We start from the raw sequence: 13,606 nt of genomic DNA on the forward strand, positions 1-13,606 counted from the left end.
TAGAGTGTTCCTTGACACCTCTTTTTCTTTTACATCTCATACAGAGGATGGAAAGCTCACATCAGAAAATCCTCTTGGGTCTGTCTTCACACCAAGGCACCAACATCTCCCACCTGGCTTACTGCAAGATTCTCCTAAGTAATCTGCTTTCTCTTAGTCTGTTCGTTAGCCCCACAACTGGAATAATGTTTTAAAATGTCACAGCATTTCACTCCCCTCATTAAAACCTTTCAAGGCTTTTCCATTATATTTTGGCAGAAAAAACTGTAGTTGTTTACAGAGCTTTATGGTCAAACTTCCCTGTTTACTGACTTAATTCTCTTCTGTTGCTCTTTCTTTTACAGCCTCTGACTGCATTGACCTTTCTTTTATTTTCGAGCACTCCAAGCTTGTTTTGACCTCAGGGCTGTTTGTTTCTTCTGCCTGGAACCTTTTCTCCAGGTAATTACAGTTTACCTTACTCCATTCAGGTCTCTGCCTAAGTGTCATCTCCCCAGGGAGGCTTTTTCTGACTACCCTACCTAGGGAGTGTGTGCCTACCTGTGATCACTCTACAGTCCCTAACTCTGCTTTGGTTTTCTTCTTAGTACCTACCATTATCTGGTTTGATATTTATTTGTTGATAGCTTACCTGTCCTAATAGAATACAAGTTCCCCAAGGATGGGGCATTTCTGCTTGGAATCATTAAATGCTGTTAGCAATGCCTCTCACATAACAGGTGCTCAAAAAATATATGTAGACTGGATACCTGTGGGCAAGTTCACCTTGCTGGCCCCATTTTCTTCATTTGAGAAATGGGGAAAATAATGGTATGTACCTCACAGGGCAGATGTGAAAATGTCAAAGAAAATATTGGGTGTAGTAAGATAGTGTGGTGATAGTGTTGGCTGTCATTTTGTTGTTATTATAATTGCTACTTAGTAATATTTAGGTCTCATAATCAACAAATAGATATGAATGCTATGTAAGGTAAAATTAATTTTGCCTGGTGTATGCTTTCTACAATGGTTGATTTTAGAGGTGTAACCTATGATCTGCAGTTATTGATAATTTAGTTGGGGGAAACAGGTATAACTACATGAAAAGCTAAATGCAATAGGATACTTAAATAACCAATCCAGGCTGCAACAGAAATATCATCAGGCACGATTAATTGTCTAATGCACTTGCTGCTGATTATTCTAGGTGTGATACATAAAAACTTTTTTTTTTTTCTAAATCCAGGTGATCTGAGAAGGCTTTGTGGAGGCTGTGCGTTTGGGTTGCCACAGGGAAATCTGGGGAGGATTTTAGTCTATTACTGGTTTTAAAGGGAAGGGCATCACAGGTCCGGTAATGACACAAACCCGAAGTGGGGTGGGAGAGGGTGGGGAGAGGAAGAAACTAAGGGGGGGTGTGTGAAGAATTGAATAAACCTTTGTGACTGGTGAAAGAAGTATAACGAGGAAGCTGTTTGAGAGCAATGTAAAGGAAACGGGGTAGGCACAAAAGCAAATGGCTTCAGGCCACAGGAACCGCCAGGGCACCAGATCCTTCCAGTTAGGTAGATTGGGCAAGCAAGGCAGGAAGTGCTTCTGGGTGGTTAGGAAAGAAGGGAACATATCACAAGCTTGTTGCAGGCAGGTTCGGTGCCCTTCTCGCCCTGCCCCTCTCCCCCCAGGCTGGTGGCCGGCGGGTTACCCTACACAGCACATTCAGGGGGTGGCTGTGCTGGGCCCGTGCGTCCACAGAGAGGCAGCAGCAGGAGGGCTCCATTCTTCTGTGCCCAGGATCTAGAAACCAATTTTGAACTTCTGTTCTTACCCACAAGAATTCCCATTTTTAGTTTTTAGGTGATGCGAGTAGGAGACAAGTGACCCATTTTTACTGTGGCTCCTTATTAAAGAAAGAAAGAATAGGGAACTTGGAAATTAAAGGCCCATTAATAAACATACTAATTTATGTTTTAACAGGCATGCTAAGAAATACCCAACTTGTTTTTCAGAAGACCGTATTATGTCAGTCGTATAAAGCCACATTGTAGAGAGGAAAAGAGTGCATTGTATGAGAAGGCGCCACGTAATCTGTGAATTGATCCGGTTATAAAAAAAATAAATAAAGATAGGTTATTTCGTTGGCTATGAGATAAAATCTGCTTTAATGATACCATTTGGTGTAAATTTGCGGTGACCTAAAAGGCTGTCTGTAACCTACACCTTAAGTTTCTTCTTCTTACCAACTTACAAAATGTTGTTACCTTTTGGGGGTTAGAGTAGGTTTTAGAGCTGTCTGTGGCAGTTGAGGAAGTGACCCTGTAAAAGCAGCAAAGTAAATAAAATACAGATATGAGCCGTGACAGATGTTGCAGAATGGAGAGTGGAGGTGAGGACAATAAGCGATGTTGTCACGAAGGCAGTGCTGGCGACACGTGTCACGGATTAAATAATAACGCCCGTTGGCGGGCACAGTGGGGAGAGGACAGAGAGGGCGTTGTTTCAGCTCATCTATCTCATCTCAGACTAATTGCTTAAGTACAGGCTTCTGTGCTGGCCATAGCCAAAGGAGAATTAGATAGTCGAAATACTGTAAATTTTGTGACCCCCTCTGGATGGCCAATGAGAACTAAATAAAAGAGCTTTGAGCCTAGGATCCGAAGCATTGTTAGCCTCGCCTGCAGATGGTAACCCGGAGGGAGGCAGGATCCTCTGGCCAGGCTCTGCGCTCACCGTGCCTGCCTCCCCAGATCGGGTTCTAGCTGATGTGACAAAAGGCATAGACTTCACATGCTCCTCTGCGCTCCTGACAAAGCCCCACAGAGGGGGATGGCAGGTGCCACGTCCTCTCACCTGCACCGCCCCCCCCCCCCCAGGAGTGGGGTCTTCCTGGGTTGTGGCCTCTCTGAAGTGTCACGCAGTTGGGGTTGACTTTTCCTCCTCTGGGCCTTTGTGATGAGCTAATGAGCTGATACACGTGAAAGCACTTTGCTGACACAAATGAAGGGATGAAGGATTTTTATATACTATTTTTAGGGTGTGTAGTCGGTGGAGGAAAGAACACACAAGTCAGAGCGCCTGGGGTTGAACCCTGGGTCGTTTCACTAGGTTCCCCCCTTTTCTGAATTCCTTTTAAAAATATCTTTCTGTGGGTTTTTCTTTTCCTCCTTAAATCAGATAGATGTTCTTTTTTAAAAATATTTTTTAAAGATTTTATTTATTTATTAATGAGGGGGGGGGCAGAGACACAGAGGGAGAAGCAGGCTCCATGCAAGGAGCCTGATGTGGGACTCGATCCCAGGACTCCAGGATCATGCCCTGGGCGGAAGGCAGGCACTAAACCACTGAGCCACCCAGGGATCCCCAGATGTTCTTTTTTTTTTTTTAAGATTTATTTATTGATTTTTGGAGAGAGAGAGAGAGAGAGAGAGAGAGAGAGAGCAAGCATGCACATGTGTGCAGAGAGAGAGAGAAACCCCACTGCAGTGGGACTTGATCTCATGACTCTAAGATCATGATCCGAGCTGAAATCAAGAGTCAGATGTTTAACCAAATGAGCCAGTGAGGTGCCCCTAGATGTTCTTTATTTTTGTGGGATGCCATTGGCAATAGTGAAATTAAGGAATCCCTTTTCAGAATAATGTTTAATGCCTAAACTAAAATGCATAAAATTAGAATGCATAGAGGATTAGGAAGGAAACCAATTATACTGATCTACAGTTATCCATATATCAAAAAATATGTAATATTGTCTTACATATATATACTTTATTAATGCATTGCCTATCAAGAACTAGTGGCAGGTCTAGTAGCCACTATAACTTTGAAGCAGTGACGGGTGGAAATGATACTTTGTGACAATTGTAATGTGATATGAAGATATCTTTGACTTCACAGGTCACAGGTATGGCTCCTTTTACTTGGATTGTTGCCTACATTCATAGTGGAGGGGAATGCTCAATTTCAGTTAGAGGTTAATAAAAATTAAAATAAATTGTCCCCCACCCGCATCCTGACTTCTGTTTGAGATCCTCAGGAACCCCTTGCCTTAAAACTTCACCCTGGGGGCTCCTGGGCGGCTCAGTTGGTTGAGCTTCCAAATCTTGATTTCGGCTCAGGTCATGATCTCAGGGTCCTGGCCTCCAGCCCCGTGTAGGGCTCTACGTGGGGAGCCTGCTTCAGGATTTTTCTCTCCCTTTGCCCGTCCCCCTGCTCGCTCATCCTCTCTCTCTCTCTTTCTCTCTCTCTCTCTCTCAAGTAAATAAAATCTTAAAAGAAACCAAAGTCCAGCTCCTGGGCCTGTCTCTGCCAGCCCTCTGCCTGCCAGGGGCCTCCTGTTCCCAGCAGGTGGCCTCAACACCCCCCACCAGGCTCAGGCCACAAACGTAGCTTCGGGAGAGCACTAGCGAGCATCCCTGCTGCCTGCCTTGCTGCCCCAGCCCCTTGGTCTCGCTTGGGAAAATGTAAACTCTTGTAAATTTGCACGTCCTGGTCTGCCCTTCCCGTGGCCTGGAGATGTCTTCTTAATTTCTACTCCGCAAGGCCTCGCGCCTACTCAGCTTTCCCCCATGCCCATCTGCTCCCTTTCTGGGTCAGACTCTCTTTGTGCCTCTCTGCCCCTGTCATTTGCCATCAGGGGACGCCTGCCTCCCTTGCAGGGTTTTCTCCTGCTCCCTGTGGTCCCTCCAGTGGTCCGTCCCACGGCTCCCTCTTTGACCTGGAAGGCTGAGTGGGTCCCCTCGGCCTGGGGGTCCCCCACCTGTCCTGGAGCCTTCTGGTCCCCGTCTGTGGCCGCCTTGCTCTAAGCCTTTCCCACTCTGAGGACTGTCTGCGGAGCAGTTCTCTTCTCCCATCTCCCCCTCCCTTGGGTCTGACCAGGGCCTGGCAGCCTTTCCCAAGTGCTGCACACTCGGGAGGAACAGAGTTGTTAAAGTACGTAGTTAGGAGCCCTTACATCGGAGCCAGACTGCTTGGGTTCTGATCCCGGCTCCACCACTGGCTGACTGGCAAGCTGCTGATTCTGTGGGTGCTTCTGTTTTCTCGTCTGTGAAGCTGGCATAGAAAGACGGGGCTGTGATCTAAGTGAGCTACTACTTGTGAACCCGTTAAGAACCATGCCCACCCTTTAAGCTCTTATAGTAAGAGCCTAAGTATTAGCTGCTGTTATTATTATTAGTTTTAGCTTGAGTAGTGTGGCTTGGGCTTATCTAAAAGTCACATCTTGGGGCACCTGGGTGGCTCAGTGGTTGAGCATCTGCCTTTGGCTGAGGGTGTAATCCCGAGGTCCTGGGATCGAGTCCCTCATCGGGCTCCCTGCATGGAGCCTGCTTCTCCCTCTGCCTCTCTCTGTGTCTCTCATGGATGGATGGATGGATGGATGGATGAATAGATAAATAAGTAAAAGTCACATCCTACTATTATTTTTTTCTGGAGTTTGCTACTCTAGTGTGATTGGAAACCCAATATTTACTCTTCATCTCCACTGAAACCCAGTATTTTCTCATCCCCATTGCACATTGATTTTGGCAGAAGTAATTTATATGAGACAAAAGGAAATACTTTTGGCAGAGAGGCAGAAACTATCTTAGGGGTATGGCCTTTTCATAGAGCGCGGGGCACTGTCCCACCAGTACTGAGCTACTTGAGCTGGGGATTTATCCATATTTCTTCCATTTCAGAGATTTATGTTGACCTCAAGGGCATTTTTCTCACAGCTTTTTGGGTAAAGGAGAGATTAATATTAGTTATCAGAGGATTTTTCTGGGAATGTAAATCATTGTATATGTTTGCAAACCAGATCACAAAAAAAGAGATGATTTTCAGTGCAATTAGTTTTTTTTTACATGAGTATTTTCAGATCCTCAAGAAATATTCTGCTCTTGTGCGTGTGGGGCAAACTTTCCATGACCTTTACCACACATTTTATGTGGCATTAACGTGCTCTTAAAATGGATCCTTTTCTGCTTTTTTCTCTTCCAGCCTGAGAGTTGCATTTCTGCTGAGGTTTAACTGTTCCAGCCTTTTCTCAGTTTTGCCACCAGGTGGGGTTCTGGCTCCTTTTTAAGGCAAGGGCCGCGTATCTCAGTTTTTTTTTTTTTCCTCTCACTGAGGTGATCCTCTTGACCTCCTCATTCTAAAGGGACCCCATGAGAAAACGTTGAGCCCTGACCCAGGAGTGGGTGGCGGAGGCAGGCAGGTGCGGCCTGCGTGGGATCCCGGGGAATCTCCAGCTTTTTCATGCCTGATCTTGTGCTCATGCTAATGACTTCAGTTTCACAGGTTTTGAGTAACTTGATTTTACCAGCAATACACGTAAATCTTGTTTGGCAGCAAGTGAATCGAGTTTTCCTTGAAACTTTGGTCCAGTCTTTTGGCTTAGAAGAAACAATAGAGTTAGGTAATCTTGACTATTATGTTAAATAGGTCTTCATTAAATAAAGTAGAAATCAGAAGCAAGCCAGGACAATCAAAGCTGTCCTTAGAGTTGACAACTAGGGGCAAACTGTGTGTGGTACTGTGGACACGTTGTGCTGAAAAGCAGAGTATGGATTTTCAGTATTTCTTGAGCGATGTGTTGGAATATTATGGACTGTTTTAAGATAAAAACGCCTTAAAGAGATTATCAATTGCACATTCCTAGAATGAGAGATAAAATTTAAATTTCTCAGTTTAAAACCATAGTCCTGTTCAGTTCCATTTTATTTTATTTACTTATATATTTTTAAAGATTTTATTTATTTATTCATGAGAGAGACAGAGAGAAAGAGAGACAGAGGGAGAAGCAGGCTCCATGCAGGGAGCCTGACACAGGACTTGATCCCTGGTCTCCAGGATCACGCCCTGGGCTGAAGGCGGCGCTAACCTGCTGAGCCACCTGGGCTGCCCTCAGTTGCATTTTAAACTATAAAAAACCATAATACTGCCAAAAAATCTTTGATCTTATCAATGTAACTTTAGTGTAGATGGTGAAACTGATTTATGAGTGGTTTTTAGATTCACGGACACCTAGTGAGGATCATGTTAGGTTGATCCTCAGATGGAAGCTACACTTGGGGTGAACCACAGTATAATGGATAGAAATATGGAATCACTGTACTATACATTTCTAACTAACGTAACATTGTGTGTTAGCTATGCTGAAATTTAAAAAAAATTAAAGTTAGAAGTTTCTATATTTTAAAATTTTTTTTTAGAAGTTTCTTTAGTACACCTTCTCTTGAACTTGATTTTTAGAAGTTACTGAGATGTTAGGCTTAATTAATCCTGTGCCCCCCCAAATCTGAAAACAGTACGTGACTTTGATTCTCTCAGAAATGCTAACTTCAGGGGATCCCTGGGGGGCTCAGCGGTTTAGTATCTGCCCCTTTGGCCCAGGGCGTGATCCTGGAGTCCCGGGATCGAGTCCCACGTCGGGCTCCCTGCATGGAGCCTGCTTCTCCCTCTGCCTGTGTCTCTGCCTCTCTCTCTCTCTCTCTGTGTGTGTGTGTGTTTCTCATGAATAAATAAATAAAATCTTAAAAAAAAAAAAAAAGAAATAGTAACTTCATATGTCCCTCTTACGCACCGTGAAATTGCGGTGCTATATCACCACTAGTTAGCCACTGGGACAACATTGTAAAATTCAAATTTCATGGCCCTAAGGGGTGGGGGGGGGGGGCAGACTGTATTCCTCCTATTTAAAAGGAATGAGTCACTTTAATACAGTATGTGAGGAGCGAGAAGGGAGTGGGGGTTCTCTTCGTGTGTGTGTGTGTGTGTGTGTGTGAGTTACGGTTTTGTTAGGCAGCAAGTTCAAAAATGAGGCCTGAAGCCTTTGCTCAACTGTGTACGTGGGTTTTGGTTCTCACGGCCGCCCCGTGTCTGCTTAACATATGGGGAGTGGTTTCAAGTTCATTACTAAAGCTTATAGGCTAAAGTGCTTTGTGGGCTTGGCTAGGGTTTAAGTGGCCAAGTTGGGAACAAACTGCCTTCCTTGTGCATGTGGATTCCTTCCTCCCCTCTGGGCTATCAGCTGCTTTGGAGATTAGGTTCCTAAGTGAGGATTCTCTCAGTAGAGCAGTATGAAGCGGCTGCTTTCACAGGGGCACCAGGTTAGTAAAGAACACCGTGGACTTCGTGCTGCGTGTCAGATTTTCTTTCTCTGCTCACGGGCCGTAGGGGAGCCAGCATAGCATGTGAGCCGCGGCTGTGCTCTTGTAGAAAATAACGGGAGTCGCTTGATCCCGGGTCGGTTAGGGGGTTAGGATCCTCCTTAGAGCACAGGCACGGTCTGACAATATTAAATGCACGTGGAAGCTGGGAGGAAACGGCGTATGCTGGATTTGCAGTCTAGAGATTTATACTCGGTGGTGAGCATTTTCAGTTCCTTTTCCCCGGTTCCTGTCTTTGTGTCCTCCCGTTAAATCCTCTAGGCGTAACTGTGATTGTCGTACATGGGTGATTGTACTTTTTTTTTTCCATTTTTTCTATTCTATTTTATTTTTTTTGGAGCCTTAGGCAGCCGTGTGTTGCCGTCTAGCTAGTAGCACTGTGCCTCACTCTCGTGCCCGACGCGCGGTTTTCCCTTGGGCCTACTTGTTGTAGTTACAATGAACCAGAATATCATTTTAATTTTTCTCTTTGAAGAGTCTGGCATTTTTCTAGAATGCCTCATAAAATACCCGCATAGCTATTGATGTGGGCGGAGTGTACAGGTGGCTCAAGCTGGACTGAATCCCTTTTTTTTTTGTCACTGTTTGCATTCTGGGGTAGTTTCCTCGGAATCTGAGGTTTCTTTTGGAGTAAATTTGATGAAAAAGGGAGTGTGCCTTGTGAAACGTAGCAGTATTGCTAATGGTCATAAAATGAAATTCAGCGAATGACATTAAGTACCAAGGGGGTGTCTTCTTTAATTTCAGTAAAGACCCGGAGAGCAGTTTTATCTTTATTAGTTTGTCACCAAAGTAACCCAGCATGAAATTCATCTGCAGGAGTAGTTAGATTGGATGATGTTTTAAAGTTTGGGACCCTATGAACTATTCTTGTTTTTATGTTAAGTGTGCTTTAGTTCGAGGTAATGTGCTTGTGTTTTTAAATAATACGAATCTGCTTCTGTTATTGCTATTTTATCCTGCCCTTTTAATTCCCCCCCACCCCGCTGGGAAATATGGTGCATTAGAAAGGATCCATCCTTTCATGTTCTTCTCTGTTTAAAAAAATAAAACTGAGGGAAAAGAGGGGTTAAAAAAAGGAACTTTCAAAGGGTTCTTGAAGTGACATGCTAAATTTTAGGGACCTCAGTTCCTAAGGATCACAGTTTCCATATCTGCTGAGGCTGGAGTTGTAAAGTCATGATTATGTGCCATTTCAAGATAACAAAATTAACTGTACTTTATACCCTGAGACACAGCGGTCCAGTTATATTGTTGCCCCTGCCTCTGCAGATCTTTTTTTTTTTTAATAGCAAATCCACGAGGTCATTTTAATTTAAAAAAAAAAAAAAAGGCCAAGCCTGCTCTAACTTGCTCAATATATGCTCCTACTGCATGTTTGTACTATTATGCTATTATGAATCATTAACGCTCTTAATTTAAAATTTAAAGGAAGACTTTTGTCAACGTGATTGTAGCTATCCAGTGATTAAAAAAAAACAATAGTTTGGGACATTTTGCTCATTAATTATACTTGTGCTTAATTAGCATGGATAAAAGTCTTAAAAAGCCCACATGAAACTCATTTTGTCTGGGAGATCTGTTTCTGTGTTCCCAAGGCCTTCACAGCCTTTCATCTAGAGAGGAGAACCAAACAAAATACCAGTGAGTAGAGGCACAAATAAACAAATGTGGCAAAGTAGAGAATAAGAGGGCAAGCTCCCTAAAAGCCACATTTTAGGGTTTTCCCAAAGAATATTCATTACAGTAGTTTCCTTTGAATGTGGGGAGGGGAAAAAAGACCATATTGGTAAGGAGTTTGGAATCTGTAATTTGAGGATAAAGTAGCTAAGCAAATCTTATTCCTGACTCCAGGTTTGAAGGACACATGCCGTAATTCTTATTCTTATCTTGCCCAGCTGGTTTAGTTTTGTTACGTCTCTGCCTTTTGCCTGGAGTCAAGCAGAGACGGGTATTTTTCTCATTCCATACCATCTAATTTTAAGTGAGGCTTTGAGCTGGTTACTTTTTATCAAACATGCCTTCTTGCTCCTCTTCAGAGTACTCAGTGTCTCCTAAATCGCAGATGGCTTATGAGCCTAGCTGGTGATGCAGCAGCATGTGATCCTTACTTTGATTTAAAATAATCCAGAGCTTCGAGGTTGGAGACGAATCCTTTGGCAAATAATGCCCATTTTGAATTGGCCCACACCCCAAATATCAGGAAAACTGAGTGGCGGTGAAAGTTGGGCACTCTGAGGGAAGAAACAAATATGTAGAAGTCATTGTGATATTAGAGGTAGGTTTTTCAGGAGTGCCTGGGTGGCTCAGCCGGTGAAGTGCTTACGTGTCTTGGGCTCAGGTTGCGATCTCGGGGTCCTGGAATCGAGTCCCACATTGGACTGGACTCAGTTCCACGTTGGACTGCTTCTCCTTTCCATCCGTGCTCATGCTCTCTCTCTCTTACTTTCACTCTATCAGATAAATAAATAAATAATTTTCTTTTAAAGTGGGTTTTTTGACTGCTGAACCTTGATAAGTCCATTGATGGCCCAAATCACTCTCCTTCTACCCTCTGGTCTGGATCTTCGCGGTGCCCTTCTGAAGGATGTGTTGGCTCTTGGTCTGCAGTTTCGGGCCTTGGAGGATTTGCAGAAAGGCTCTGGTGAGCAGTGCCACCACTGCCTTTTTCACACCTCAGTCCTGGGTTGTGGCTTAGCCCTGCTCTCTGAAGGGGCTGGTGCGCAGGTGTCTTGTGCTCATGTATCACAAAGTGTGTGTGTTGAGGGTGGGGGCCGGATTGTGCTGCCAGCCGTCCCAGACTGTGACTACTAACTTCCCAGATGGATTGCAAAGTCTGAGGACAGATTTTACTCCTGAGGCTGATCTGACCATGGACCTCTCCAGTTCCCCCTTTTATTCTGAAAAACCCGATTTATGTTTTATATTTTAGCATTTCTGGCAAGAGTGGTTATGCTGATCATAGCAGGAATAGGAGAGGTAGTGGTGGTAATAAAAACACAACAACAGCTACCACTAAAACCATTTCCTAAGGGCAGTTCCTGTTCTAAGCCTCTCATGCACTCCTCACAACAACCCTAAGAGGCCAGTTGTCCTTATCCTCATTTTACAATTGAGGAAACTGTCCCAGGAAGGTTATGCAATTGATCCAAGTCCTAGCAGGTAGCAGCAGTAACAGCGCTATGCCTCAGATGAGTGCTCTGGTGGTGCTGGTGGTGGGGGGGTGGGGGGGGTTAGTATGAGAAGTGGATGTTCTTGGGAAATATAATCCAATAGTTCCTATTAATGAGAAACAACCATATAAACATAGACATCTGTGTTGCTCTTCATGATCAAAGATGTTTCTGTTGATCCATTGTCAACCAGTAAGGAATGTCCTTGGTGTTCTTTGTCTACTGGGTGGGAGGTGAGCTTTTTCTCGCCTGTTCTGCTCATGACCAATGGTAAGGTATAGAATTTGCCCATGGTCACTGAATGAGACCAATGGTGACCTGTCCACGTGGAGAATAAGCCAACAGCATTGGAAACTCTTTTAACTATGTACTTAAGCTAGCCTTGGAACTTTTGAGACTTTAAAAGGCTAAAATAATAAAACCACTAAGGCTAGGAACTTGGATCTTCCAATTGTTTAGCTTTAATTTGGCCTGTATGAGTGTCCTCTTTATTCCTACCCAGTATGATTTCCTGCTGATAATCAAAGCTCTGGTTATTTTGTCAGTCCTGAGGGCTTTCTGAGGCTTAGTAGAAAGCCAAGAATAGAAGACATATATTTCCTTTAAACATGTAAATGTGCATTTGAAAATGTTGGGCAAATAACTTAGTCCAGCTTTTGCTAAAACTCAAACATGTGACACGTAAGTTTGGAATCTTTAACAATGTTTAAGAACATAGCCCACAAATTAAGGAACTAAGCTTAAGGAGAAGAAAAGGAAAGAAAAGAAATCAAACAGTAACAATTCTGCTCTTTGGATGGGGAGGCAGTTTCTCTTCCTAAAACCAATAGAAGAAATCACAAAAGGAATCGGGTAGGGTAATGGATTGGAGTTTTCCAAGTAGGAGTATAAAAGCTCTAGGTATAAAGATACTCAGTTATTATCATAAAAGGTTAGAAATAATCAAAACGTAGTAGAAGAAAATTGCGTGATGAATCATTAGGCAACAATTTTGCGACTATATGAAAAAATTGTATTAGGAAGTGGTGGTGATAGATCTTTAACTTAAAACACTCCACATCAAACTGTTTGTGCATCACATACTTGGCCATGTTTAAAATATACCTATCTCTGTGTGTGTTATGTTTAAGGAGAGTAGAAATGACAATCACCTTAAGGTAATGGGGTTTAGGGATTATTCTGAAGGTGGGAATTTCTAGTAGCTTATATTTTCTTTTCTCTGTATACTTTTCCACATACTAGTATTTTTAAACATTTTATTTGGGGGAAAAAACTATTATGGAGAGAAAAAAAATGAGAACAAGATGTACCAAAGTTTAATTGTAGGTTCACATCACCTGTAATCTATTTAAGGTGGTGGCTTTAAGAATGATTTTAATTTTCCTCAAATAGCTTGCAAATCTAAGATTTCCTTTAAGAAAACATTATCATTTTTTAAAACAATTTATTTATTTATTTATGATAGTCACACAGAGAGAGAGAGAGAGAGAGAGGCAGAGACATAGGCAGAGGGAGAAGCAGGCTCCATGCACCGGGAGCCCGACGTGGGATTCGATCCCGGGTCTCCAGGATCGCGCCCTGGACCAAAGGCAGGCACCAAACCGCTGCGCCACCCAGGGATCCCCACATTATCATTTTTATAATAAAAATTAAAATAGATTAGGAGAGACTGGTTAGATTTGAAGTAAGATCAATTAGTATAAAGGACGGGATCATTTCACTTTGGAGAACGATTGTTTTGCTATGTTTATGCATTGTCATAGGAGCTGCCTTTTGATTTTTATCTATCAGGTTTAAAATTTTAGTCGATGGTTTAGCCAATCCCGTGACAAGGTAGATAGTTTATTTCATAAGGGATGTGGGAGGAAGCTCACTTATATGCTTGAAGCATCAGTGTAGGAAAGACACTGCGGTGGATTTCCAGTGTGTCTCGGTAACACTTCTCTTGCTGTAAAAGCAGCGGATGCTGTTTAGAAAGGGACGAGTCACATACCGAGATGATCCTCAGAAGAGGTGGTTCACCTCAAGATGGAAACGAATCTTAGAGGAGTTGACTTCATTGTTCCCTCTCCTCATTTTACAGTTGAAATCACCGAAGCCCAGAATGATTGAATCACCAAGGCTACAAGGTTCTAGTTGATTTGGAGTCTTTAGGGTCTTTTGAGGTCTTTTGGTTCCCTCATTGCTGTTATTTCTACTACTCCATTCTGTACATTTAAAAGCCTTTTAGTAACGATGAATGAAATTATATTTCCTTTTTTTCTGGCTTGGTAAAAATCAAAAACTAATGCCATTCTCCACGTACCTAAT

At 43.1% G+C, this 13,606-nt stretch overlaps 1 protein-coding gene across 15 annotated transcripts in view; it reads left to right on the forward strand.

Moving 5' to 3' along the window:
- PLD1 (phospholipase D1) overlaps positions 1-13,606 on the forward strand; it is a 205,714-nt gene that overhangs the window by 32,005 nt on the left and 160,103 nt on the right. For 2 of the 15 annotated variants that reach the window (XM_072752218.1, XM_072752220.1), the window contains exon 1: positions 243-441. The exons of 5 other annotated variants lie outside the window; for them this stretch is intronic. The gene's annotated coding sequence lies outside the window, so the exon portion shown is untranslated. Of the gene's footprint in view, positions 1-242; positions 442-7,895; positions 8,322-13,606 lie in introns of those variants that run through there. 8 more of the 15 variants (XM_026007756.2, XM_026007758.2, XM_026007757.2 and 5 more) reach the window with 6 other exon arrangements.

Source organism: Vulpes vulpes, chromosome 3 (assembly GCF_048418805.1).
Source record: "Vulpes vulpes isolate BD-2025 chromosome 3, VulVul3, whole genome shotgun sequence".
Classification (NCBI taxonomy): Eukaryota; Metazoa; Chordata; class Mammalia; order Carnivora; family Canidae; genus Vulpes; species Vulpes vulpes.